At 42.9% G+C, this 26984-nt stretch overlaps 1 protein-coding gene across 1 annotated transcript in view; it reads left to right on the top strand.

Annotated features, from left to right (window-relative positions):
* Positions 1-26984, top strand: part of CLCN6 (chloride voltage-gated channel 6) — a 1280196-nt gene that overhangs the window by 577425 nt on the left and 675787 nt on the right. The gene's annotated exons all lie outside the window — the stretch shown is intronic.

Raw genomic sequence — 26984 nt, 5'->3', positions numbered from 1 at the left:
TACTGCGCCCAGGGTCTTTACAAAGTGCCTGGCACCAGTAATTACATTCTGCAGAGAAAGAGGCATACAAATATATCCTTACTTGGACGACTGTCTAATTCAAGCGGAGAACAAGGACAACCTTCTACAGCATCTGGCGTTTGTGAAAAAACTTCTGCCATGCCTAGGGTACACAGTCAATGAAAATAAATCAAAACTAGTATCCTCTCAAGAGATAATATTCCTGGGTGCAAGCTTAAATACAATTGCCAGATGGCTTATCTCACGCCAGACAAACAAAGGCAACTGACTACCTATTTCAAAATGTTAGCAACAAAGGCCCAGTTATCTGCAAGAAAAATTCTGCAGGCTTTGGGCTTCATGGCATCCTGCATCCTACTAATTCCATATGCAAGACTGCATATGAGGAAACTTCAGTGGTACCTAAAAAGTGTTTGGACTCAGCATTGCCACAGCCTGGAAACTATAATTACTCTCATTCCCTGCCTGCAACAGGAGTTTCGATGATGGGCAAAGGCTGGTCACCAAAACAAGGGACAGCCATTCACATTACCCCCAGCCAGGCAGACACTAACAACAGATGCATCAGATTATGCCTGGGGGGCCCACATGGTAGGAAGATGCATTCAGGGAACATGGACCTCAAATCAAATGCATCTACATATCAATCAAAAAGAGATGTTAGCTGTTCAAAATGCCCTGACAGCCTTCAAGGACCTTACTTCATCCAGGACAACTACTGATAAAGACAGATAACACCACGGTCATGTGGTATATAAACAAGCAGGGGGGCACACATTCTTACCCCCTTTGCAGACTAGCCATGACTTTGTGGGACACAGCATTGACTTGCCAAGTACATCTGCAGGCTCAATTCCTGCCAGGAAGGAAAAATACTCTGGCAGATGAACTAAGCAGAAACCTCATGGATCCCCACGAGTGGCAGTTGGATCCACAAGTCTTCAGCATGATAACAAGGAAATGGGGATGCCCAGACATAGATCTATTTGTCTCACCTCACAACTACCAACTAAAAAAATTCTGCACAAGGATTTATCACAGACAAACATGGAAAGTGGATGCCCTATCCTTCAGCTGGAAAAACATATCAGTATATGCCTTTCCCCCTCTGCCTCTCCTTCCCAAGGTACTCCTAAAGGTCAGACAGGAGAAGCCAAAGTTGATCCTGATTGCACCAGACTGGTCCCGCCAGCACTGGTACCCAATATTAAGGAGCTTGTCTCAATGCCCAGCTTGGACCTTATCTCAAGTACCGCATCTACTGTCCCAGCGAAACAATCAGATCCTGCACAGCCAGCTCAGGACTTTAAACCTGGCAGCATGGCAGATAATGTAGTCGTACAAAACACACCTCTCAGCAAAGCTGTGATGGATGTCATTTTGGAAGCCAGAAGGCCTAGTACTAGAAAATCTTATGCTGGAAAATGGAAGAGATTCTGTGCTTGGAACCAGGCACAAGGAACAGATACAGCTGTGCCAAATATTCCTCAGATTTTACAATACTTAATTGAGATGCTGGACAAAGGCCTATCTTTCTCATCTATTAAAATTCATGCCTCTGCCATTTCGGCTCATTACAATGCAGAGCCAGCAATTTTTTCTCATCCCTTATTAAAACAGTACCTCAGGGGAGCCAAAAATATAAGGCCTCCAAGGAGATCACCAATGCCTGCATGGGACCTCAACTGTGTCTTGGAAAAACTCACCCTGCCTCCTTTTGATCCAGCTGCTACTGCTGGTATAAAGTTTTTATCTTGGAAAACAGCTCTGCTCCTAGCAATAACTTCTGCAAGACGAGTTTCAGAGCTACAAGCACTCATGGCTGGTGGAACCTTTTATCATTGTTTATCCGGACAGAGTCTCCCTGAGGACAAACCCAACATTTATGCCTAAAGTGGTGTCCAGTGTGGCTCTTCCATTCATCTGCCAACTTTTTATCCAAATCCACAGAACAAGGGGGAAAGAATTCTGCATTCTTTGGACGTACACAGACAGCTTAGATTCTACTTGGACAGAACCAAAGTTTTCAGAAAGACAGAGCAATTACTAGTGGCATATGCTGCAGGATCACAAGGAAAGGCTATCTCGAAGCAGACTATTTCAAAGTGGATAGGCCACTGCATTCATTTCTGCTACTTATACCATGGCAAGCCAGTGCCTAAGGGCATTAGGCCACATTCCACCAGAGCTGCAGCCACTTCAGCAGCCTTTTTCAGGGAGTACCAACCAAGGACATTTTAGAGGCAGCTACTTGGAGTTCAGTGCACACCTTTACAAAGCACTATCATCTGCCACTCTACCCTAAATCCAGGGCTGGCTTTGCCACTGCAGTTCTGCAGAGTCTCATAGCCGCTCCTAATGCTGTTTAGCTGCAGCCTCCCAACTATAGCTTTGGGAATCTACCCAAATGTAATGACTGCAACAGTGAAACACGAAGAACATAGTACAGTTGTGTATACTTACCATAAATGTAGATGTTCGAGTGTATTCACTGTTGCAGTCCAGGTTACCCACCCGCCATCCCCCCTTTTCTTCTGACGGACTCTATCTTTCCTTCTCTGATTTATACAACCTATGTGGTGTATTTGTTTGTGGATGAAGGTAAAGTTTATATTGCTGCATGTGATTTTATATATAGATATAAAATTTGACTACCCTTTTAGGAGGCACCTGACATCTGGGGCAAGAAAAACTAAAGAAAATGGCGTTGTCTGCTTCTTTTATACCCCTGACGACCTGATGTCAGGGAAGGGGTGACAGCAGCTGACGCAGGATCCAAGGCTTTGGAATTCAGGCCGACTGAGGGCAACTTGCCAGCAGGATTACCCAAATGTAATGACTGTAACAGTGAATACACTCGAACATCTACATTTATGGTAAGTGTACACAACTGTACTATCCCAAGAAGGGAAGACATCCCTGATCAGTATCAGCAAGAAACTACATTCCCTCATAAAATCATCCAAGGCTAGCTGCGAAAGAAAAATTGCCATGTGCTCCAAAGATAACCACAAGGCATTCTTTAGCTATGTCAAGAATCTAAGTGGCAATTCTCAGATCTGCTCGGAGTCGGGGCAGAATGGCACAAAATACACTGAACCGACTGATATAGCCAACATCCTGGTAGACAGGTTCAGTGCAAACTTCACCCCCCTCTCACCCCAAAAGGGCCCATAACTATACCAGAAGAATGTAGTGCCCCTGAAATCAGAGACACTCAGGTTACAACAGCCCTCTCTCAAGCCAAACACACAGCATCAATAGGACTGGATGGTGCCCCAGGCTGCGTCCTACACGAGCTCAAAGATGAACTAACCGCTCACCTAAACACACTGTTTAAACTCAGCCTCTCCACAGGCTACGTGCCCACAGAGTGGCGCACAGCAACGATTATTCTGCTCCACTAAGGTGGAGCCACAATGGACCCCGGGAACTATCGCCCTATAAGCCTGACTAGCTTGGTCTGCAAAGCTATGGAGTGCATCATCATGGATCTCATTAACAGAGACATTGGGAACTTCCAAACACTGGACCCTACCCAGTTCGGCTTTGTTAAGGGCAGATCATGCCTCCTAAACCTGGTGGACTTTTTTGAGACGGTTACCAAGCCTATAGAAGAGGGAAAGGTGGTCCACACAGCCTACCTAGACCTCGCAAAGGACTTTGACACCATTCCCCACTCAGGTATTATAGACAAGCTCACCAGCCTGAACATAAACCCCTATGTCACAAGATGGGTTGCCAACTGGCTCACGGACAGAATCCACATGGTAAGAGTTTAAAGAGCTAGGTCTGACTCCAAACCGGTTACAAGTGGCGTTCCCCAGGGCTCAGTCCTAGACCCCTCCTGTTCGGCATATACTTCTCAGAGTTGCAGGCAAGCACAGGAGGACTATGCTGACCCAAGTTCGCAGACGACTGCAAACTAGGGGCTATAATTGACTCTCCGGCTGACACAGACATCCTCCAAAAGGGTCTCACTGAGACAAATACCTGGTGTCAAAACCATGGCCTCAAGCTAAATGCCAAAAAGTGCATTGTCATCCCCTTTGGAAAAAAACAAAGTACCCACAAACTACCACATAGGTGGTAGCCCCCTAAATACAGAAGATGTAAAAAGGGATCTGGGGACCCAAGCAGATAGTAACCTCTCCTTTGATAATCACATTGCCAAAGTGGATAGAAAATCCTTTTATGTGGCCCACTTAATCACAAAAGGGTTTGCATCCAGATCGAAAGAGGTCATTGGGCCTCTCCACGCATCACTCATTAGACCCATCATAGAGTACAATGCCCCATTTGGGATGCACCTTACAAGTCACCTGCAACAACTGGAAAGACCACAGAAGTACTTCACCAAGAGTATCACTGGCCTCAAACAGATGCTCTATGCAGCTCGACTGAAGAAACTCCAGCTGTACGCGGTTGCATACCACCTACTCAGACGTGATCTCTGCTTGACATACAAGGTCATGTCCAACCCAGAATTGATGCACATGCTCCACCTAAAGAAAACCATATCCCCTCAAGCCACACGCTCCAGGGATCTAAACCTCACCACAACAATAAATAGGACGTGCTGGGGGGATAGATTCCTGTCCCAGAGACTTCCCATGCTCTGGAACAAGATTCCAGTCTACATTAGGCAGAGCTGCTCGCTAACCCTCTTCAAGAGAAACCTTGACGAGTGGATGGGAAACAGAATGTTTACCCCAGGATCACTTCAATGGCTCTGCTGGACAGAGGCACAGGGAACTAATTTAAGGGGGCGGCTAAAGCCAACACATTCCAGCTAGACTTATAAATGCCTTCAGGCAGATAGCCTAGTACCTACCTATGAACCTAAGACTTGCCTCTGTTGGTGGATTCAGTCAGATCAGGTTCTACAAGGTTGTCCATTCATTCTTCCTCAGCCCAAAGTCATAGTGACCATGGATGCTTCCCAGATTGGGTGAGGAGTCACTTCCTGTGGAAAACACACCAAGACACCTGGTTACCTGAAGAGGCCAGTTTGCATATCAGTGGGGACACTCTCCCTTTAGGAACAATTATGATAACAATCAGACAATATGTCAGTAGTTTGGTGCATGAACAAACAAAGAGGAACCAGATTTTAACCCTTGAGTTGAGAGGCACTCATAGAGTGTGGCAATGGGCGATTTCATCCAATGACTTTCTCATAGCAATGCTCATTCCGCGGAAGTCTATTGTGATAGCAGAGAAATTGAGCAGGTCCATTCTTTTTCTTCACCGGTGATCTCTCAACATGGAAATGACAGACATGATTTTCTGTCAATGGGGCCAGCCTTGCTGTGACCTTTTTGCTTCTCCCCTAAACAACAAATGCAGCAGCTGCTTTGCCCTAATTCCCCCACTGAGGGATGCTTTACTACACGATTGGACCCCTGGTCTTCTTTATGCTTACCCACCAGTTCTCCTAATCTCAAAATTTCTGCAGAAAGCTGCCAGGTTGAAGAGCAAGGTCATTCTCATTGTGTCATACTGGCCTTGATAGATTTGGTTCCCATTTCTATGGCCTTATCTACTTTTCCAACCTTGGATTCTGGATCCAGTTCCTGACCTACAGGCAAAGATGTGGAACTCCCTTCCCCCAACACTTAGATCTTCCTGCTCAGCAACTCTCTTCAAGAGATCCCTGAAACAACACCTTTCCTCTATATGGCAGTGCTTTTCACCTGTTATATCCTTAGGTATGATTTAACGGTTTACCATCAAAATGTCGACATTCAGTTACACGACAGGCTCCTCCTCAAACATGGTAGGAGCAACAGTCGGTATGTCGACGTTCATGTGTACGTCCATTCAGAAGGACATACACAAGGCAGGGACATGAAGTATGATTGGCAATGGCAACTGCCAACATTAATATCGATAGAACATTGCTGATCTTGTTGCGTCGACCTTACTACCTACTTAATATGTATGAGTCGAGGATATGCTATACGGAAATCACCGTTCGCAGTTGTGATTTTCGAGCATTTGATAGTAAACCTGATTTAACTACTCTGCCAGCACCTCCTGCTTTAAATCCCCTCTCATACTAACCCTTAAAGAATGTTTCACCAGTTAGATAGTCCTAGTGTTTATCTGGCTCTAGACAATCGTAGGCACTCATTTAGTCTATCTCACTTTTATAACACTACATAAATTTGCTACAATGTCTTAATTGCCTGCAGACTCAAACTGATTTCTGTAACTGCTCATTTAGCCTATCTCAGTATAATGTTTAATGGCCTAGAGACTTTAACTGATTTCTGAAACTGCACTACAACTACTGTATGAAGTTTTTCACACACATAATTTAAGCTCCTAATTGTATGTAGTAAATGTCTTCATTTATGTATTCTGTATAGTATGTGTACTGTCTTGGATGTGGAGCTTTTCTCCCCAAGCCTTAACTGAAAATGGGCACTTTTGGCCCAGTGCACCGTCCCGGTAAACTAATGCAAATAAATAAATAATAAATAATAAAATTTTTGGCATCAGTTTTTAATGATGGAGCTAGCTTCTCCACAATTAATGTTCCATTAGCAGCAATCTCTAATTTTTATGTTCGATTTGAGAATTCTTCTGTGGCCTCTTCTAAACTTTGTAAGGCTTTTTTGAGAAACACATTCCTACTAAGAGCCCCCCCCCATACAAAGGTCCTACTCCTCCTTGGGATCTGAACTTGGTACTGCAGGCCTTAATTCATTCTCTCTTTGAACTAAAAGATAAATGTGATCTTAAGTTCTTGTCCTGGAAAACTGTTTTTCTAGTGGCCATTGTCTCTGCTAGAAAAATTTCAGAACTTCAGGCATTGCCCTTCAAATGTCCTTACTTGATCGTCCGTAAGGATAAAGTCACATTACATACCAGTGTTTCCTTCCTTCCTAAGGTGGTGTCAGAATCCAATATTAATCAGTCCATTAATTTGCCAGTTTTCTTTCCTAAATTTGAAAATATAGAGAAATACACATTACATCTTGGACAGCGCAGTGGTGAAGCGGTTAATGTTGTCGCCTCACAGCAAGAGGTTCTCCAGGTCGATCCTCGGCTGGGGTGCCTTCTGTGTGGAGTTTGCATGTTCTCCCTGTGTTCGCGTGTGTTTCCTCTGGGTACTCCGGTTTCCTCCCACATTCCAAAGACATGCATCTGGAGCATTTCTCCCCAGGCCTCCACTGAAAACAGGCTCTGTGGAACCTAGTCTGACTTTCCCAGTCAACAAATGTTAAATTAAAATTTTAAAAAAATAAACATTGATTACATGTTCACAGACAATTATCTTTTTGCTTACATAGAACAAAAGAAATTAGAAAGACAGATCAATTACTTGTGTCCTTTGCAGATGCTAAATTAGAAAAAACAGTTGCAAAAGTAACCTTAGCTTGATGACTAACTAATTGCATATTACTCATCAATAACAAGTTGGGTCTAACATTATCAAAACCTTTAAAAGTCCATTCAGCTAGGTCCATGGCAACTTCTTCAGTGTTTCTATCTAGGGCTTCCATGGATGACATATGTGCTGCTGCAACATGGGCCAGTCCTCATAACTTTATCACTCATTGCAAACTGGATCTGGTCTCGAGGGGAAGAGTAGCCTTTGGCTCAGCTGCGCTCAGGAATATCCTTCCTTAAGAGTCCACCTGGGAAATTAGGTAGCTGGGGACTCTGTCTCAACAGCTGAGAATAAAATGAAAATTGACAACATAAGATCAAGAAGTTATGTACTTACCATAACATTCCAGCTGTGTTGTCCATTGTCATTCTTGCTGAACTTCCCACCCACCAACCCGTGATCTTGTTCACAATGGATTTCTAGAAGAATGTGTCTTTGGTATTGAGCTACAGATGTAGTTTCCTTTATAGTTTTCCATATGTATATTTATGTATTATATACATATATCTTATAAAAAAAAATCTAAGCCTGTTTCCTATCTTTCCTGTAACTAGTGTAGTCCAGATTCCGATTTGCTGTATCCAGGACTGTATGTAAGCTTCTGAGCCCCCCCCCCAAAATTTCTGTGTTGGAGAGAAGCCTTCTAGCTTATCAGTGGGAGTGGTAAGCACTAGGTAACCTGTTTACCACATAAGGAGTGGTTCTGGCCCAGAAATTGTAGTTATTGGCCGTTTGGGCAGTTTTTCCATCTCTCTCAACTTTCTGATTTAAAAGCCTGCATTTGCACTTGTTTCCCCCCTTTCCTGTAACTAGTTTAGTCCAGATACAGATTCTTAGTTTTAGCACTTGAATTTGCTTGTTCGTGATCAGCACTTGTTCAGAACTTGTTGTAAGCACTAAATAATCTACTCATTACTACAGCACTCAACCTTCCTCATTACCTAGAGGAAAACAGTTTTGGTACTTACTTTCCTCACTTGCTTAGAGAAAAACAGCTCTTGTACTCACTTTCCTCACTTATCTAGAAGAAAATAGTTTTTTATTCAGGCATGTCCAAGGGTCAGCTCCCAGTGTTCTCTCCTGTCTGTCTGATGAATCTGGGCGGGGCAATGTAGAAATTGCCTCATGTACACAGACAACCCTCTTCTCCTACCACAAAACACTACAACCTGTGAGAGATGCACTTATCTAGCCAAACTGGAGGTAAAGCTCTCTCCAAGACTGAACATGACGGTCAAGAGGAGAAGGTAAACACTTGCACCACACCACACTCATCATATAGTCTCACTAAATCTATACCAGCAGAATTCACACATAGAAACACAAAAACATTTGCGGAGGCTCTCGATAATAATCTGCTCAAGCAACAGAGAGCTCCAAAAGGAGAAGTGCAAGCAACCTCCACCCCCCCAACACAACCCAAATGACACATAGCCTGCAGACTCAGTGTGCCACTCATCCACAGCCAATAAGGCACAACAACATAGCCAACACACTAGTCATAGGTGACTCTATAGTCAGGCACACTGATGTCCCACTCACCAGGCTAAACAAGGAGAAGGTTACTGTCAGCTGCCTGTCGGTGCCAGGGTCCACCACATAACCCACGCACTCAGGTCACTCCACAACAAGTACAAATATGACTATGTCATTGTCCATGTTGGTGTCAACGACCTGAGACGTACCTCCCTGGACTACATGAAAAGAGACATGGAAGAGCTCTCCGATCTTGTAGCCCAGGCAGGTATGACCCTAGCCCTGAGTAGCATTCTGCCATCACCCAGAATGATGCCGCAGTACAAGGACAAAATGACTGACTTCAACAATTGGCTAAGCTTCTGGTGTCATTCTAAAGGGATCCAGTGTCTGACTGCCTGGGGTGACATGGTTGACAGACCACGATGCTTTGCCAGAGATGGCCTGCACCTGTCACCCCTGGGATTCCGGATACTGGCCAAGGTTCTTGCCGCCCCTATAGTGCCTTTTTTAGGCAAGGTTCAGTTGACAAATTCACCACCATAACAGGAACAGGCAAAAAAAAAACTGAGGGTGATGCTACTCAATGCTAGAAGTCTAAATCTCAAAATGCACTCACTCGAGGCACTCCTTAAAATGGAGAACATCGATATCTGTGCAGTGACTGAGACCTGGTTCAAGGCTCCAGAGGACACCCCTGCACTACCAGGCTATAACTCATACCACACTTTTCGGCCATGTAACCTGGACTGGAACACCAAAGGTGGAGGTATGTCCATATTCATTAAGGATATCCACACCTCCAGGCTAGTTGATCAGCATAGTGCAGCCAAGGTTATCCAAGTGCAACTAATTCTGGGCAAAACTGCAATCCAAATTGTAGCTTGCTACAGATCCCCCACCATGCCCCAGGATTCCCACTCCTCTTTTCTTGATGTACTGGAAAATATTAGAGTTCAATCAAACACCCTAATAATGGGCGATTTCAACTTACCCCACCATTAACTGGAAAGACTACTCATGTACCAACCCCTTCGCTCAATGCTTTCTGGAATTCATAAACTCCAATGCCCTGGATCAACTTATCCACACCCCCACCAGGGGCAACAATATCCTAGATCTAGTCATTACCAACATGAGTGACCGGTGGTCCACACCTGAAGTCAATGCCTCATTGGTCCAATCTGACCATCAGCTAATTACCCTAGATATCCACATCCTGCCCCCACCCCCCATTAAGGAAACCATGGTAAAAAATTTCTCCAAAGCCAACTTCATGCTTCTTAAGACAGAAGTGGTGAACTTCATGACATCCATGCAGATGGACAATACAGTTATCACTACTGAATCCTACACAATTGCACTTTATAAGCACTTACACGAGTGCATGGATCGTGCTATCCCAAACAGAACCAAGACGCTATCCTCCAAAAAAAGGAAGCCAATCTGGTGGTCCCTTGCCATAAACAAACTGTACAACAGAAGGAAGAATTCTCTAATATCATCCAATACGCAGACGACTCGACTATTATTTGCTCAGGCACTTCTGTCCCTATACTTCTAAAGCTAACTCAAGATGCTTTCTCAACCACTGAACAATGGATGATAAAAAACACTTTGCACTCAATGCCTCTAAAACCAAATTAATGGTATTTACTCCCTCTAAAGTCACCTCTTTCAACAAAAACACATTTTGTATTACTAGTCATAACAACACTACTCTGGAACTGGTATCAGAGACCAAGTTACTCGGTGTCCAAATTGACAATCAGCTTAAATTTAACTCCCACCTACAACTAAATATCAAAAAAACCCATCAAAAACTAGGTATGCTTTACCGACAAAATCATTATCTTACACCAACCACTAAACTCACCCTCTCTACATCTTTTCTCATTCCCTCCCTTCTCTATGGACCTCCACTCTTAACCAGTCTACAATCCTCTCTGAAAACACAACTCTCCTGTTGCTACAACAAAATCGCCAAGTTCGCTAGTAGCCATAAGTCCTCCACCCACCATTGTTCCTCTCTCCACAAACTAAAATGGCTAGAACTACCCAATCACCTTACCTATACCCAACTCACTCTAGCACACAAGCTCATTTTCAACCCCTCACTCTGTCCTTCCCTTTCCTCTGCCTTTAAAATGCACCTACCTAACAGAGTACTAAGATCTAACAACCAAAATCTTCTAGAAGTGCACAAACCAGGTCGTCCCCCAGGCAAACATCTTCTATCCTTTAGTCTAGCACGACTCTGGAACTCCCTACCACCATCCATTCGTATTACTCCTAGTTACTCTATCTTCAAAAAAACTCTTCACTCATATCTAGTATCCCAGTAGGAATGCTCCTGCAGCCACCCCACATAACTTACACTGCAAATTCTCATCTTCTCTTCTCTTCAATAACATTTCCTTTTACCATCTCTCCCATCTCGTATATTGTTGTAAATTACTCAGCTAATTGTAAATAATTCTCAGCTTACTGCAAGTTTCCTAATATGTATTAGCATCCCTGTAAATATTTTGTAATTATTCCTTTAAAATTCTGTATTACCTATTCGTTTATCACTCATCTAGACTGTAATATTTGTCCTAGTTTAATTTCAGCTGTATATTTTCAATCTATGACATACAGTAATGTTAATAGTCTTTGGTCTGCTCTAATCTATAACACATGTAAACGTATAATCTTCGTCATATTGTAACCTTGATTGTTTATGGAGCTTTTCTCCCCAGGACTCCATTGAAAACGGGTTCACTTTGGCCCAATGGACTATCCTGGTAAACCAACTGCAAATAAATAAAATAAATAAATAAGAAACTGTTGCAAAAGAGAGTAAAAATCCCATGAGTGGAGGAGCTCCCTGGTCAGTCTCAGTAAGAAGCTGCGATCCCTGATAAAATCCTCCAAAGCTAGTTACGAAAACAAAATAGCCACTGATTCTAAAGACAACCACAAAGCATTCTATAGCTATGTCAAGAATCTCAATGGCAACACTCAGATCTGCTCTGATTTACAGCACAATGGCACTAAATATACAGACCCAACTGATATTGCCAACATCCTGGCAGATAGGTTCAGTGCTAACTTTACCCCCCTCTCACCCTCTAAAGAGCCCATCTCTATACCGGAAGAATGCAAAGTTCCTGTAATCACGGCTGCACAGGTAAAAAACACATTCTCCAAAGCCAAGAACACAGCATCCATGGGACCAGACAACATCCTAGGCTGCGTTCTACACGAACTACAGAATGAACTGGCACCCCACCTAAGTACCATGTTCAATCATAGCCTCACCTCAGGCTTTGTGCCTCCTGAATGGCACACAGCGACGGTTATCCCACTCCACAAGGGGGGGAGCCACCAAGGACCCCGGGAACTACCGCCCCATTAGCCTGACGAGCCTGGTCTGCCAGGCCATAGAACATATCATCATGGAACTTATAAACAAAGACATTGGTAATCTCAAACTCCGGACCCCACCCAGTTTGGGTTTTTAAAAGGCAGATCATATCTCCTAAACTTGATAGACTTCTTTGAAGCAGTCACCAAAGCCGTAGACGAGGGTAAGGTGGTTCACACAGCCTATCTAGATCTTGCCAAGGCTTTCAACACCATCCCCCACTCTGGAATTACAGATAAACTCACTAAACTAGGTATAAATCCCTATGTCACAAGATGGGTTGCCAGCTGGCTCACTGACAGAACCCACACTGTGAAAGTAGCAGACTCCAAATCTGACTTCAGACCAGTGACAAGTGGAGTACCACAGGGTTCAGTCCTGGGTCCTCTCCTGTTAGCCTGTACTTCAGAGAAGTAGATACCAAACACAGAAGGTCTTTGGCTAACGAAGTTTGCAGATGACTGCAAACTAGGAGCCATAATCAAAACTCCTAATGATGTGGACATCCTACAAAAAGGCCTCACTAAGACAAAAAGGTACCCTGGCTTTTACCGCCCAAGAAAATTATTTTCCTGTGCCACTGTCGAGCAGAGCCACAGAGGTGATCCCCGGGGTGAATTTCCTATTTCCCATTCAATCATCAAGATTTTTCTTGAAGAGTGCTAATGAGGAGCTTTGTTTGATATAGATAGGTAGTTTATTCCAGAGTATGGGAAATCTCTGGGACAGGAATCTATCCCTCCGGCATGTTCTGTTTATTGCGGTGACATGGTTTAGGTCCCTACAGCATGTAGCTTGGAGGGATTGGGATTTCTTTAGGTGGAACATGTCCAACAGCTCTGGGTTTGTCATAGCTTTGTATGTTAGGCAGAGATCACCTCTGAGTAGGCGATACGCAACTGAGTAAAGCTGGAGTTTTTTGAGACGGTCTGCGTAGGGCATCTGTTTGAGGCCGGTAATCCTCTTTGTGAGGTATTTCTGCGGCCTTTCCAGTTGTTGTAAATGTCTTGTGAGGTACATACCAAAAGGGGCGTTGTACTCTATATGCTATGTCTAGTGTATAGACATATATAGGTATTGATAGAAGTAAAGGATTTTGTTTTAGACACTACCTTACAGTACACACAATTCCCACAGAATGTGCTGCCTTTCATACGTTCACTTTGTGTCATCTTACCCATAAAGGAACTTTTTTTATGTTTGTTGAAATATTCACCCAAATTTTTCCCCCTTCGATAACCAAAATTACAATGGTCATCTACTATTTGCTCAATGAAGGGGTCATTTCTTAAAATGGGCCAATGATTTTCAACAATCTGTTTTATATGGAATGTGTTAGGACCATTTGTAGTGATAAATCTCAATTTATCAGTAGTCTTTGCTTTTTTCAAATCATCTCCATTTAACAGCTTACTTCTGTCTTGTAATCTACCATGTTCATGGGCAATAGATACTAGTCTATTGCCATACCCCCCTGTGTACAAATCTGTTTTGCATATCTTCTGTTTCATTTTCATAATCTTGTTGTCTGCTACAAAGGCGTTTTAACTTGACAAATTGTGTTTTAGGTATATTTTTTGCGATGTGTCCAGGGTGGCAACTCTTAGCTTCCAGTATCGAGTTCTTTGAAAAAGGTTTTCTGTACATACTTGTTACCATTGTTCCATCAATCAATTTAGTAACATTAACATCCAGGAAATCAATATTAAACTGTTCTACCTTGCTTGTAAATTGAATTCCAAAACTGTTATTGTTTAAATAAGTCGTAAACTTATACCATTTTTCTATAGTCCCCACCTAGACACACCAGCAATAGTCTAGGTATCTTCACCACATATCCATATATTGTTTAAATACATTTGCATCATTATATATCATTCTAGCCTCTAAATAACCCATTAACAGGTCAGCTTATATGGGCGCAAAATTTGTGCCCATAGCAGTACCCCTCATTTGCAAAAACCAATCAGTTTTATACATAAAGGCATTATGTTCCAACACTATACTTAACATTCTAAGCATAAAGTCAGTCTGGCCCTGGTGTATAGCCAGGAATATTCAGCCCAATAATTAACTGCAGCCAGACCACTCTTATGGGGAATGGTAGTATATAATGATTGGACATGTAAGGTACAACTTTTTATATCCACTGTACATATACATATATACATACACACACATGTGTATATATGTATATACACACACACACACACACACACACACACACACACACACACACACACACGCACCACCACTGTATGTCACTTAGACAACTTGACTGGCTCAAACTGACTCAACTTCTACACCTAAATCACTAGATTGTAAACCGTCCCAACCAAAGTACCATCCTTTTAGAATCTTCTCCATCTCTACCATACCACCAGACCTCTACACTCCAGCAAAAAAAGCAACTTCTTGTAACCAAACCCAAGATCTCTGCTGGAGAAGCTCTTTTGTCCTGCAAATTTGCCAGGTTATGGAACAACCTCCACCCTCCATAACCACACTTACATCAGGCACTCTGTACAAAACTGCTCTAAAAAACCACCTCAAAGGACATTGGCTATGTCAGTGCATGCATCCTGACTAAACACTTCCCACCTACAGTTTCCTCTCTGTACATTTCTTTCCTCCTCTAACCACCCCTGCCTTCCACTGTTGGAACATTGATATCTCTTCTCCACAGCCACTGACTTCACCTCCTCCCTTCCCATTACTACTCAATCTCTTTCCCTCTACTACCTCACTCCTATCCTACTGACAACACCATATCCTCCATTCTCCCTGTCATCTCTCTACTCCTACCTTCATCCAGACTATAACCCTTAACTACTCCCAGCTCTTCCCACCATCTGGATTAACATTCTGCTTTATATACTGTTTCAGATCATATGCTAATCTGTTTCAGCTCAATGAATTTATTACTAATCTGATTTAACTGGATCTAGCTCCCAACTGGAGTATTACCAACAACTACCATATGTAGTTTTTATTTGTATACTATTGTCATTTTAATTTGTATACTAAATGATATACATTGTATCATTGGCTATTATAGTATTTATTTTTATTTTACATTTGTTTACCGGGAAAGTCCGACTGGACACGGGTCCATTTTCAGCAGAGGCCTGGGGAGAAAAGCTCCAAAATGCAATTACAATACATGAGAGAAAAAAATAAATAAAGCAAACATATAAGAAATATTGTATGAATACACAGTAAAGTAGAGATTAACAATTCATAAAAGACGAGTAGTGACGTATGTAATATACATTAAAGCACATCATTGTTTAAGACATTAGGTAATGTGTGCTAGTGTAGTAAAGGGAGTTATTAGTTCTGTAAGTTAAGTTTAGTAAAGGGAGTTAAGTTTAGTAAAGTGAGTTATTAGTTCTGTAAGTTAAGTATCCACCAGTTAACATTCTTTCAGAGTAAACTGTTCTTAACAGAATCCATGCAGCAATTACTTAAACTAGACTAATCTGGGGAATGGCATGAGCAAAGCCAGTTGTTTACATAGTGGGTTTTAGGAGTTTTTTGAATTGAATAATGGAGGTGGTAGAAGTTATTTGGCTTGGTAGTGAGTTCCAGATTTTGGCAGTGTTGCAGGCAAAGAGGGCTTTACCAGCATCGTTTTTATGTTTGATGACAGTTATGAGGTTCTGGTTACTAGATCTTATGGCTCTTGAGGACATGTGGGGCTGAATTAGATGCTGGAGTTGTATTAGGAAGGTAGTAAAGCTTGTGTGCTATAGAGAGTTGATTGAAAAGAAGTATTTGAGGCAACTCAAACCATTTGAGCTGCTTAAGGGATAATAGACAGTGATGAGACCTATAAGAAGCTTCAGTAGCAAACTTGGCAATCTTGTTATAAAAAGATTCCATTTTATTTAGATCTGTTTAGCAGAGATTAGTCAAGATTGGGGAGGCATAGAGAAGGATGGATAGGAGGTGAGTCCTTGCAATGGTTTGTTTAGTATGTTTAGTGATAAACTGTTTGTTCCTATAAGGAGTCCAAGCTTTTTCTTAACTTTCTTGATGGTTTGTGCTATGTGGATGTCAAATTTCAAGTTATTGTCAATTTCTACACCTAACAGTTTAGTGTGTGTGGTTGGAGTGATTTCTTTGGAGATGATGGTGAAATCATTGTTTAGAGGAGGATATCTACCAGGGCTGAAAATAATTAGTTTAGTTTTTTGGGATTAAGAATAAGTTTGATGTTAGTGAACCAAGTTTCAGCTAGAGTGAAGTTATTTTTGGTTAGGGTTTGCAGTTCAATTAAGGTGAGGGCGGCACATATAAGGGTGGTGTCATCTGCATATTGTACTACTGAGGCAATGAGTGAGGATGAAGAGATGTGGTTGGTAAATAGAGAAAACTGCAGTGGGCCGAGAATGGATCCTTGAGGGACTCCCCATAGAACTGCTTGCTGATGGCCTGATAAGTTGCTATTGAACCGTGATATGGGTGGATAGTGTCAAGAAGCATACTGTGGTTTGCCATGTCAGAGGCTTTTGATAAGTCTAAGAATATGGAAGATACAAATCGACCCTTGTTTCTGTGATGGTTAACTATGTTTGTGAATGGTAGTAGTGCTGTGGTGGTGCTATGGGAAGGTCGAAATCCATGCTGAGTTATGGAAAGTAGGTTGTTATTTTGGAGGTACTGCATTAATTGAGTATGAACAATTCTTTCTAGTATTTTGGATAAAGGTGACAGGATTGCTATTGGTCGATAGTTGGTGAGCTCTAAGGAGTTACCTTCTTTGTGCAGTGGAATAATATGTAATGTTTTCCATGAGGTAGGTACCTTGCATTCTGACAATGACCTATTCATGAGAATTGAGACAGGATAGGCTATGGCTTCTGCTGATATCTGAACAAACTCTGCTGGTAGGTTATCAGCTGCTAGTGTGGTTGATTTAAGTTTCTTTAGGAGTTTAGAAATTGCCTTAGTGGACACAGAGTGCAGGGTAAAACTGGATGTCATGATTTGTGTAATGGGGTGGGTTGGGGTAGTTATTGGTGTGAGGCTATTTGTACTATTTTGGGCATTGGCAAGGGTCTGGACTGTTTGGGTAAAGAATTTGTTGAATTGTGTGGGAATGTTATCCTGTTTGTTTGGTAGCACAGGGGTAGGAGTAGTGGATTTTCCTGGGTGCAGTATACTGTTTATTGTGGCCCAGAATCTTTGAGGGTTGTGAGCATATTTTTCTTGCATGTTTTTATTGTAATTAGTTTTGTCAAGTTTAATTTGTGTTTTGGCTTTGTTGCGGAGTTCTAGATGCTTTTGTCTAAAAGTAATGGTTTTGTTTTTGTGAAATTGAATCCAGGACTTGCCCCTTTCTTTCATTATAATTTTGGTATCTTTGTTAGCCATGGGGCGTAGTGAGTTCTTATTCTAATGGTTCCAGAGGGTGCATGGTAATTTAAGATTTTTAGGAAGGTTGTGTTGAAGTACTCCACGGCTTTGTTAAGAGATAGTTGTATTAGGGGAGTCCAATTACAGCTTTTTAGTGCATTGATGAAGTTAGTAGCTGTAAAGGTCTTTTTGTTACGTACAAGTCTGAGGATGGGTTGGCTGATATGTTGGGATCTGTTCCTAATTAGGTAGGTTGGTTGATGGTCAATTAGACTATCCAGAAGACAGCCCGATTGCTGTGCAAGAGTGGGGTCAGATACCAGAATACAGTCTAAGATGGACTGGCATTTGGATGTTTTGTCTATGCTAGTGGGGGGTGGTAATAGTTTGGGTAAACCCATGGAGGTTTATAAAGGTAGAGGGATTGTGGCTGGAACAGTTAAGCCATTCAATATTAAATCCCCTTATTAGTATTGTTTCTTGTGGAAGGGAGTTTGAGATCCAATTAAGCAGGCTTTCCACTAGTGTTATTGCCTGGTGGGATATAGCCACCTCCAATATTTATGAGTTTGTTGGATTTTACTTTTAATTTGGCAAGGATTAGTTTTACATCTTTGACTTCTTGGGTATTATAATTTAATTGTTCTATGGTGAGATGATTTTGGAATAATATTGCTACACCTCCTCCTTTTTTCTCTAATCTAGCTCTTCGTGTAATATTGTATCCAGGTGCTGTGATGTCATTATTGTGGTGTTCTGGTTTAAGCCATGTTTCGGCTAACACAGCAATATCTGGTTTGTATAGAGCTAGTAGGGCATGAAGGTCCTGAATTTTGTTAAGTATGCTTCTTTCATTTATGTTTAAGAAGAGTAGAGAAAAGGTAGGTCTGTGGTATAGGGGATTTAGCTGATTTGATTTTGGGTTTGTTGATGTAATGGGTCCAGGGTTAGGATGTATGTCTCCAGAAGAAGTGAGTTTCTGGAGTAGGTGTAGATAGAGTTTGATTAGTTTGAGAATTATTTTAGTTTGTATTTGAGAAGAGTGAGGGTTAGTTTTGACTGTCAGCTTATTGTATGAGTAAGGGAAGGATTGGGAGGCGGTAAGGTCGCATGGTAATATGGGTAAATTTTTTAGTTTTTTGGGATTGGCTATGGATTCTGTTTGCCATGGGGGTGGGGTGCAGATATGGAGTTGAGTGTGGAAAGAGGAGAAGATAGAAAGTAAAAGTAGGGTGAAGATTGTTAATGGGTAGAATAATGCATATAGTGGCTGCATTGGATGTGTGCGGTATATATTATTTAGTTTCAGAAAGAGCGGGATGTGTATAAGGGTAATGAATGCTGGGTATATTGCTTGTGTCTAGTATTGCAGAGTATGTTTTGCTTGTAACTTGTAAATTTTAGATGTGTGTGATTGCTTGTAACATCACTATTTGTATTTCATCGATGTTCTTCGTGTTTCACTGTTGCAGTCATCACATTTGGGTTATCTGCTTGCAGTAGCCCTCAGTCGGCCTGATTATCAAAGTCTTGGGTCCTGCGTCAGTTGTTGTCTCATCTTCCATGACGTCAGGTAGTCAGGGGTCTAAAGCATGCAGCCAACGCCATTACCCCAGTCTTTCTTGCCGTGCGGTGTCCGAAGCAGAAGCAGTTCGCAAGTGCCGGTCGGCCGACTCCTGAAATTTTTGTTTTCGAGTTTCAGAACCGAAGTCTGCAACTAAAGCTAAGTACCCCATTGGGGAAACTTTTTCTTGCTCTAATCCGATGTCAGTAAAAGTCAATAATTGTATTTCTTGTGGAAAGCAAATACCTCATAAAGATTTTCATTCATACTGTATTCCTTGCCTTGGCCCTGACTACGACGTACCTCGCTGTCGGTTTTGTGCCTTATTTAAACAACAAATTATTCGTCATCGGTATATTTACGCTTCTAAATATTTTGGTACTCGGTTCATTTACTCAGATATGGCTTTGGTAAGCCACCCGACTACCCACTTTCCGAAAAACACAAAGATAGACACAGACAGGCCGCCTAGGTCCAAAACTGCTGACGATGCTTTTCCTAAGCTAGTCGCCAGTTCGCTGGTACTCAGTGAGGTGCTTTTACAGCCCCTGATACCCACTACTTCAGATTCACAGGCCTCTACTGAGACCCTTTTGGAGTGCTGTATGCCGTGAGATGCTTCAACTGTGGAACCTGCAGATGTCTCTACCTTGGATGGGTCCGGAGCCGCTGTGCAGGCACCGGCTTCTGAGGGTATATTCAGGCCTACTGACTTGCATATTAAACCGACGCCATCTTCTTCTTCAAGGCCTAAAACTCGATCCATGCCTGGAAAACCGACGCCCAGACCACATGGTCAGGCCTCTACGCCTAAAAAAACAAATGATAAGAATGGCTGAAGACCTTCAACCTTCCCCCTCTAAGAGACCTAGGACTGAATTTGATTATGATTCTTCTGATCAGTATTCTGAAATTTCTATCTCCTCTGATGACCAGGATTTACCCTTGTCTACCTATGAGGATTCTGATGCAGAAGACTCTATTCCCTCTGCTTCTCCTCCAGAGGATTTCTCTTTTGGTGAAACCTTGCATACTCTTAGGGAGCATTTTCACTGGGAAAGCCAGGATTACTCTGATTCTAAAAAGAGGCTTAGGGATTTCTTACTCCTGCCCCAACACAGGCCTTTAGTTATCCCTCCTGTACTGGACATTGTTGATGATGCCTTTTAGGAATCTAGCTTGGCCCCTGACTCCTTACCTCCTGCTCCCAGAAAACCAGATAGATATTACAGGGTTCCTGACTCTCACAAGTTCCTCTTTAAAAATCCTACTGCGGATCGTGAGACCATTTCACAGGGACCCAAGGGCATTAAGGCTACTACTGCGAAAATCCAGGGCACTGGATAGATGAGGTAAGAAGGTATACACTTCTGCAACCTTGGCCATTAGGGCCTTAAACTGCCAGTTTCATATGTTAAAGTAGCAGCATATTATTGGATTGCTTAAACAGAAAATGATGTTGATTCCTGACTGTGGGAGGGTGTTGGGAGGGTGGCCTAATGGTTAAGGTGTTTGCCTTACAAACACAAGGTGCGGGGTCCGAGTCTCACAAGGGATAATTGACTAGGCTTAAAATGGCTCGCAAGGGCAGTTAGCTTAGTACTAATCTATGAACCTATGTGCTGAAAATAAGGATTTACAGGATTTAATGCATTCTGCTGAACAAGTTGGAAAACATACTTTGAAATGTGGTTTTGATTCACTAGAGGCATCTTGCAGGGTTGTTGTCACTGGGTCTGTACTTAGAAGGCATGCTTGGCTTAAGGAGCAATCTTTGCCAGATCATGTTAAAGCTAAATTGCTGGATGCTCCCTTAAACCAGGATCGTCTGTTTGGCAACAAAGCAGAAGAAGTACTTAAAAGATGGAGGAAAAAGCTAAATCTATGCAAACTGTTAAAGATTTCCTGCAAGTACAGCCTCCAAGATTTAGTAGGCATCGGCCCTCTAAGAATTGGTCCTTTCCTGCCTCTTCCAGGCCTTCTCAGTCCAAACCCAGAACCAGCAGAACACCCAAGCTTCAGTCCCAAGGTATGCACAGGACTAAGCAGTGGGGGGGGACTCCCACCTCCAAAGCAGGGAGTAGTAAGACTCCCCCTATGGTAAACTATCTCAGTGACTTAACTTTAAAACTTCCAAGCCAATCTCAACTGACTGCTCCTTTAGGGGTAAAGATTGCTCTGCAGGCAATAAACTGGGAACTCATTACCCAGGACAAATGGGTTTTAAATATAGTTTCCCAAGGATACAGATTCCACTTCCACACTTTACCAACTCCAAACTGTTGGCCAGATCTACCCCCAAATCAGTGGGCAGAGGCTCAAACGCAAGTTCTCTCTCTCTCTCTTAAGTATAGGGGCTATTCAGACTGTCTCAGAAGAGGAAAGGGGACAAGGTTTCTACTCAAGACTTTTCCTGGTGCCCAGAAAAGACAACTCCTGGCATCCTATCCTAAACACTTTTTTGGTGATCCCAAAATTCAAGATGCTAACTCTTCACCAGTTGCTTCCTATGCTAGGCAAGGATGCTTGGTTGACAACACTGGATTTAAAGGAAGCCTACCTGCACATCCCAATCAGGGAATCTTGCAGAAGATACCTACGCTTCAAAGCAGGCTTCATGCACTATCAGTTCTCTGCACTGCCCTTTGGCTTATCTACTGCGCCTAGGGTATTCACAAATGCCTAGCTCCAGTCACTGCATTTTGCAGGCAAAGAAATATTCAAATGTATCCATACCTGGACGATTGTCTAATTCAGGCAGAAAGTCAGCACATACTATTGAATCATCTGGCGTTTGTAGAAAAGGTGCTAACTTCTCTGGGGTACACCATAAACAAAAATAAATCACATCTTGTACCCTGCCAACAAATTGTATTCCTAGGAGCAAGCTTGAACACAGCTTCCTAGATGGCTTTCCTCATGCCAGAGAAACAAGTTAATTTGACAGCTTAATTCAAACTAATGGTCACAAAAACCCTGCTATCTGCAAGACAAATACTGCAAGCCTTGGGGTTCATGGCCTCCAGCATTCTCCTAATTCCATATGCAAGACTACATATGAGGAAACTACAATGGTATCTAATAAGCCTATGGTGTCAACATTCTCAGGATCTAGAAGCAATGATTCCTGTCATACCTTGCCTACAGTTAGAGTTGTTTTGGTGGGCAGAGGCCTGCCACCAAAACAAGGGACTGCCATTCACTCTACCCCCTGCCACCCAAACCCTAACAACAGAAGCATCAGACTATGCATTGGGGGGGGGGGTCACTTGGCCGGGGAAGTGCATTCAAGGCAAATGGAACCCAAGTCAAATGCACCTGCATATCAGTCAAAAAGAAATGTTAGCTGTACAGAATTCTCTGACAGCCTTCAAGGACCACATTCTTCCAGGACAATTAATGGTAAAGACGGACAACACCACTGTTATGTGGTACATAAACAAGCAGGGTGGAACCCACTCATACTCTCTCTGCAGACTAGCCATGGCTCCGTGGGACACAGCCTTGAGCTACCAAGTGCACCTAGAGGCTCAATTCCTGCCAGGAAAGCTAAATACACTGGCAGACAAACTAAGCAAAAATCTCATAGACCCACACGAGTGGAAACTGGAACCAAAGACATTCAACATGTTGATAAACAAATGGGGGAGCCCAGAGATAAACCTGTTTGCCTCCTCCCAGAACTACCAATTGGACAAATTTTGCACAAGGACTCCCCACAAACAACCTTAGAAAGTGGATGCCCTGTCCTTCACATGGAAAAATCTATCAGTTTATGCCTTTCCTCCTGTGCCTCTCCTCTCCAAGGTACTACTAAAGATCAAGCAGGACAAACCAAGGACGATACTGATTGCACCAGACTGGCCACGCCAACACTGATACTCCCCCTTGCGCAGTGTGTCACTGCTGGCACCATGGCACCTACCTCAGACCCCTACCCTGCTGTCCCAGCAGGAGGGCCAGATTCTGCACCCTCAGCTTCAAACCCTGAACCTGGCAGCCTGGCTTATTATCTGATCTCTCCATTACCATCCCTCAGCAAACAAGTGTTGGATGTCATTTTGGAGGCAAGGAGGCCTAGTACTAGAAAATCTTATACTGGAAAATGAAAAAGATTCTGTTCCTGGAACCAAACTTAGGGGATGGGCACAGGAGCGCCCAATTTACCTCAGATCCTTCAATACTTAACTGAGATGCTTCACAAGGGCCTTTCCTTTTCCTCCATCAAAATCCATGCCATTTCAGCTCATTACAACACAGAACCACCCCTCTTCTCCCATCCACTGCTCAAGCAGTTCCTCAGAGGTGTCAAAAACTTAAGACCACCCAGGAGAGCCCCAACTCCAGCCTGGGACCTTAACTTAACTTTGTAATGGAAAAACTCACTCTACCTCCTTTTGAGCCAGCTGCAAATGCAGAGTTGAAATTCCCTTCTTGGAAAACAGCCTTCCTTTTAGCCATCACTTCAGCAAGAAGGGTGTCTGAATTACAAGCCCTTATGGCAGTGGAGCCTTTCATCATCTTTCATGTGGATAGGGTGTCCCTCAGGACCAATCCCTCCTTCATGCCCAAGGTAGTATCCAGTGTGGTTCTTAATCAGTCCATTAATTTGCCAACCTTCTTTTCTAATCCACAGAACAAAGGGGAATGTATACTGCACTCCTTAGATTTGCACAGACAACTTAGATTTTACTTGGACAGGACTAAATCTCCCAGGAAATCTGAACAGCTGCTGGTGGCATTTGCTGCAGGGGCAGAGGGGAAGGCCATTTCAAAGCAAACCATTTCTAAATGGATAGGCCATTGCATTCATTTCTGCTATAAGCACCATGGAAAACCTATCCCACAGGGGATAAGACCACATTCAACCAGGGCTGCATCTACCTCTACAGCCTTTCTCAGAGGTGTCCCTACCAGGAACATCCTAGAAGCTGCTAACTGGAGTTCTGTACATACTTTCATCAAGCATTACCATTTGCCAATTTTCTCTAAATCCAGAGCTGGCTTTGCCACTGCAGTCTTGCAGAGCCTTGTAGCTGGCCTAATGCTATCTAATTTCCTCATCCCATCCTTAGCTTTGGGAATCTACCCAAATGTGATGACTGCGACAGTGAAACACGAAGAACATAGTACAGTTGTGTACACTTGCCATAAATGTAGATGTTCGAGTGTATTCACTGTTGCAGTCCTGGTTACCCTCCCTCCAACCCCCTGACTTCTTTTGGCTATACCTCTATTCCTTTTTACTGTGCTTAAAGCTTTTTGGTGTATTTGCTTTTTTGTTGGAGGTGTAACCTTGTATATATATTTAATTGCTTCCCATTATGGGGACACCTGACATCTGGGGCAAGACAAACTGATGTAATGGTGTCGGCTGCATGCTTTATACCCCTGACTACATGACGTTGTGGAAGATGAGACAGCAACTGACGCAGGACCCAAGACTTTGATAATCAGGCCGACTGAGGGCTACTGCAAGCAGATAACATTTATGGTAAGTGTACATAACTGTACTTTCTTCATGTACTCTCTTTTCTATTTCTTTCTGTGGGGCTTTTCTCCGCGAGCCTCCGGTGAAAAAGGACCTGTGCCCAGTCAGAACTTCCCGGTAAACAAATGTAAATAAATAAATGGACACACACACCCGCACACACACGCGCACACACACACTCATATGCACACACACACACACACACACACACACATATATATATATATATATATATATATATATATATATATATATATATATATATACTTATTTGACATTTGTTAACCGGGTTAGTCCGTCTGAGCCAGTGGCCTGTTTTCAGTGGAGACCCGAGGAGAAAAAACCCAGTAATACATACATAAAAAGATAACATAGTACGCAATATACAAAACCCAAGAAAAACAGTGCAGCAGTACAACATAAGCAAAAGTGACATATGCTGTAATCAGGTGAAATGAGTAACTGTAATAAAAATAAAACAAAATGAAGTAAATACAGCTAGTACATTTAAGTATTTACAATAATGACATATCTTTCTCAAGTAGCATAATGTAGTATTGTCTAGTGAGCAGATTAGTCATGAATTATTAGATGTAGACAGATAGTGAAAAGAAAAAGAAAGGAAAATGCAGATTTATGGAGGATTTAGGCAAGGACAGGCTTTTGAGTTCAGAAAGTAGTGCTTGACTTGAGTTTTAAAGCAGCTGGAACTAGTGATGCTACGAATGTGAGGTGGTAGCCTATTCCACACAAGGGACATAGAGTGTTAAAAGAGGAGTTTACCATACGTTTTGTTGGGTTTATAGATGTTTAGAAGGTGCTGGTTGGAAGTATGAAGAGACAGGGTTGGGTTATAAGGGGATACTAAGGTAGAGAGTGATGGGCAGGCTAGAGGATGTTCATCATGCATACAGCTGCAGTCATTACAGATGGGTTCTCTGCCATCAGGCGGGTCCTCAGTCGGCCGAATTCCAAAGTCTAGGTCCGGCGTCGGTTGTTGTCGCTTTCTTTCCTGACGTCAATGCGACAGGGGTATATAAGACACAGCCGACGCCATTTTCTTCAGTCTTTTTTGCTGCGCGATGCCCGAAGCAGAAGCAGTTCGCAAGTGCCGGTCGGCCAGCTCCTGAAATTACGAAAATTTGGAAACCGAAGTCTTCTTTAAAGCTAAGTACCCGTTGAAACTTTTCTTGCCTCAGACCGATGTCAGACAAAGTTAACAATTGTATTTCTTGTGGGAAGCAAATACCGCATAAGGATTTCCATTCCCTCTGTATACCTTGCTTAGGCCCAGACCACGACGTCTCGGGCTGTCGCTTTTGTGCTACTTTCAATAAACGCACTATTAAGCGTCGGGAGGAGTTCGCCCAGCACTTTTTTGGTAAAGCTTTTAATTATAAGATGTCGTCGGAGACTCCGACTACTGTTTTGTCCAAAAAACGCAAGGACAAAGACCGACACGCGAGGTCTGCGGTCTCCACCGACACCACGCCAAAACTGGCTACACGTGGTCCGGTTCTCAGCGAGGCGCCTACGCAGCCCCCGACTACCGACGACCCTTCTCTGGCGGTGTCATCTGTAACCGAGACCGCAGGTTCCTCGGCCCACACCTTGGCTACAGCTACCGAAGCCACTGAGTGTTGAGCCTCTTAATGTGGACAGGTCCACTTCCACCCATGGTGTCTTCAAGGGGCACCTAACTCAGTACTTCAAGATACTAGCAAATTGTACCAGGCTTACTGCAAGGAAAATCCTGCAGGCTCTGGGATTCATGGCATCTTGCATTCTTCTTATCCCATGTGCAAAGTTGCATATGAGGAAACTTCAATGGTACCTAAAAAATCTATGGTCTCAACACAGCCACAGTTTGGTAACAATAATACCACTAATTCCATGTTTACAAAAGGAATTTCTATGGTGGGCCCAAGCATGCCAAACAAACACAGGCCTACCATTCTGCAAGCCTCAAGCAAATCAAGTCATCACAACAGACGCCTCAGACTACGCCTGGGGGGCACACATGACAGACAGGTGCATTCAGGGCAAATGGTCCCAAAAGGAAAAGCACCTTCACATCAATCAAAAGGAAATGCTAGCAGTAAAAAATGCAATTACAGCTTTCAAGGACCCCCTGCATCCAGGGCAATTATTGATAAGAACAGACAACACCACAGTAATGTGGTACATAAACAAACAAGGAGGAACACATTCATAACCCCTGTGCAAGCTGGCCATGTCACTTTGGAACATGGCCCTGGAA

This window comes from Protopterus annectens, chromosome 1.part1 (genome assembly GCF_019279795.1).
Source record: "Protopterus annectens isolate FY-2018-M chromosome 1.part1, PAN1.0, whole genome shotgun sequence".
In the NCBI taxonomy this organism is placed as follows: Eukaryota; Metazoa; Chordata; order Ceratodontiformes; family Protopteridae; genus Protopterus; species Protopterus annectens.
The sequence above is the reverse complement of the archived record's forward strand: the minus strand, read 5'-3'. Positions and strand labels throughout refer to the sequence as shown.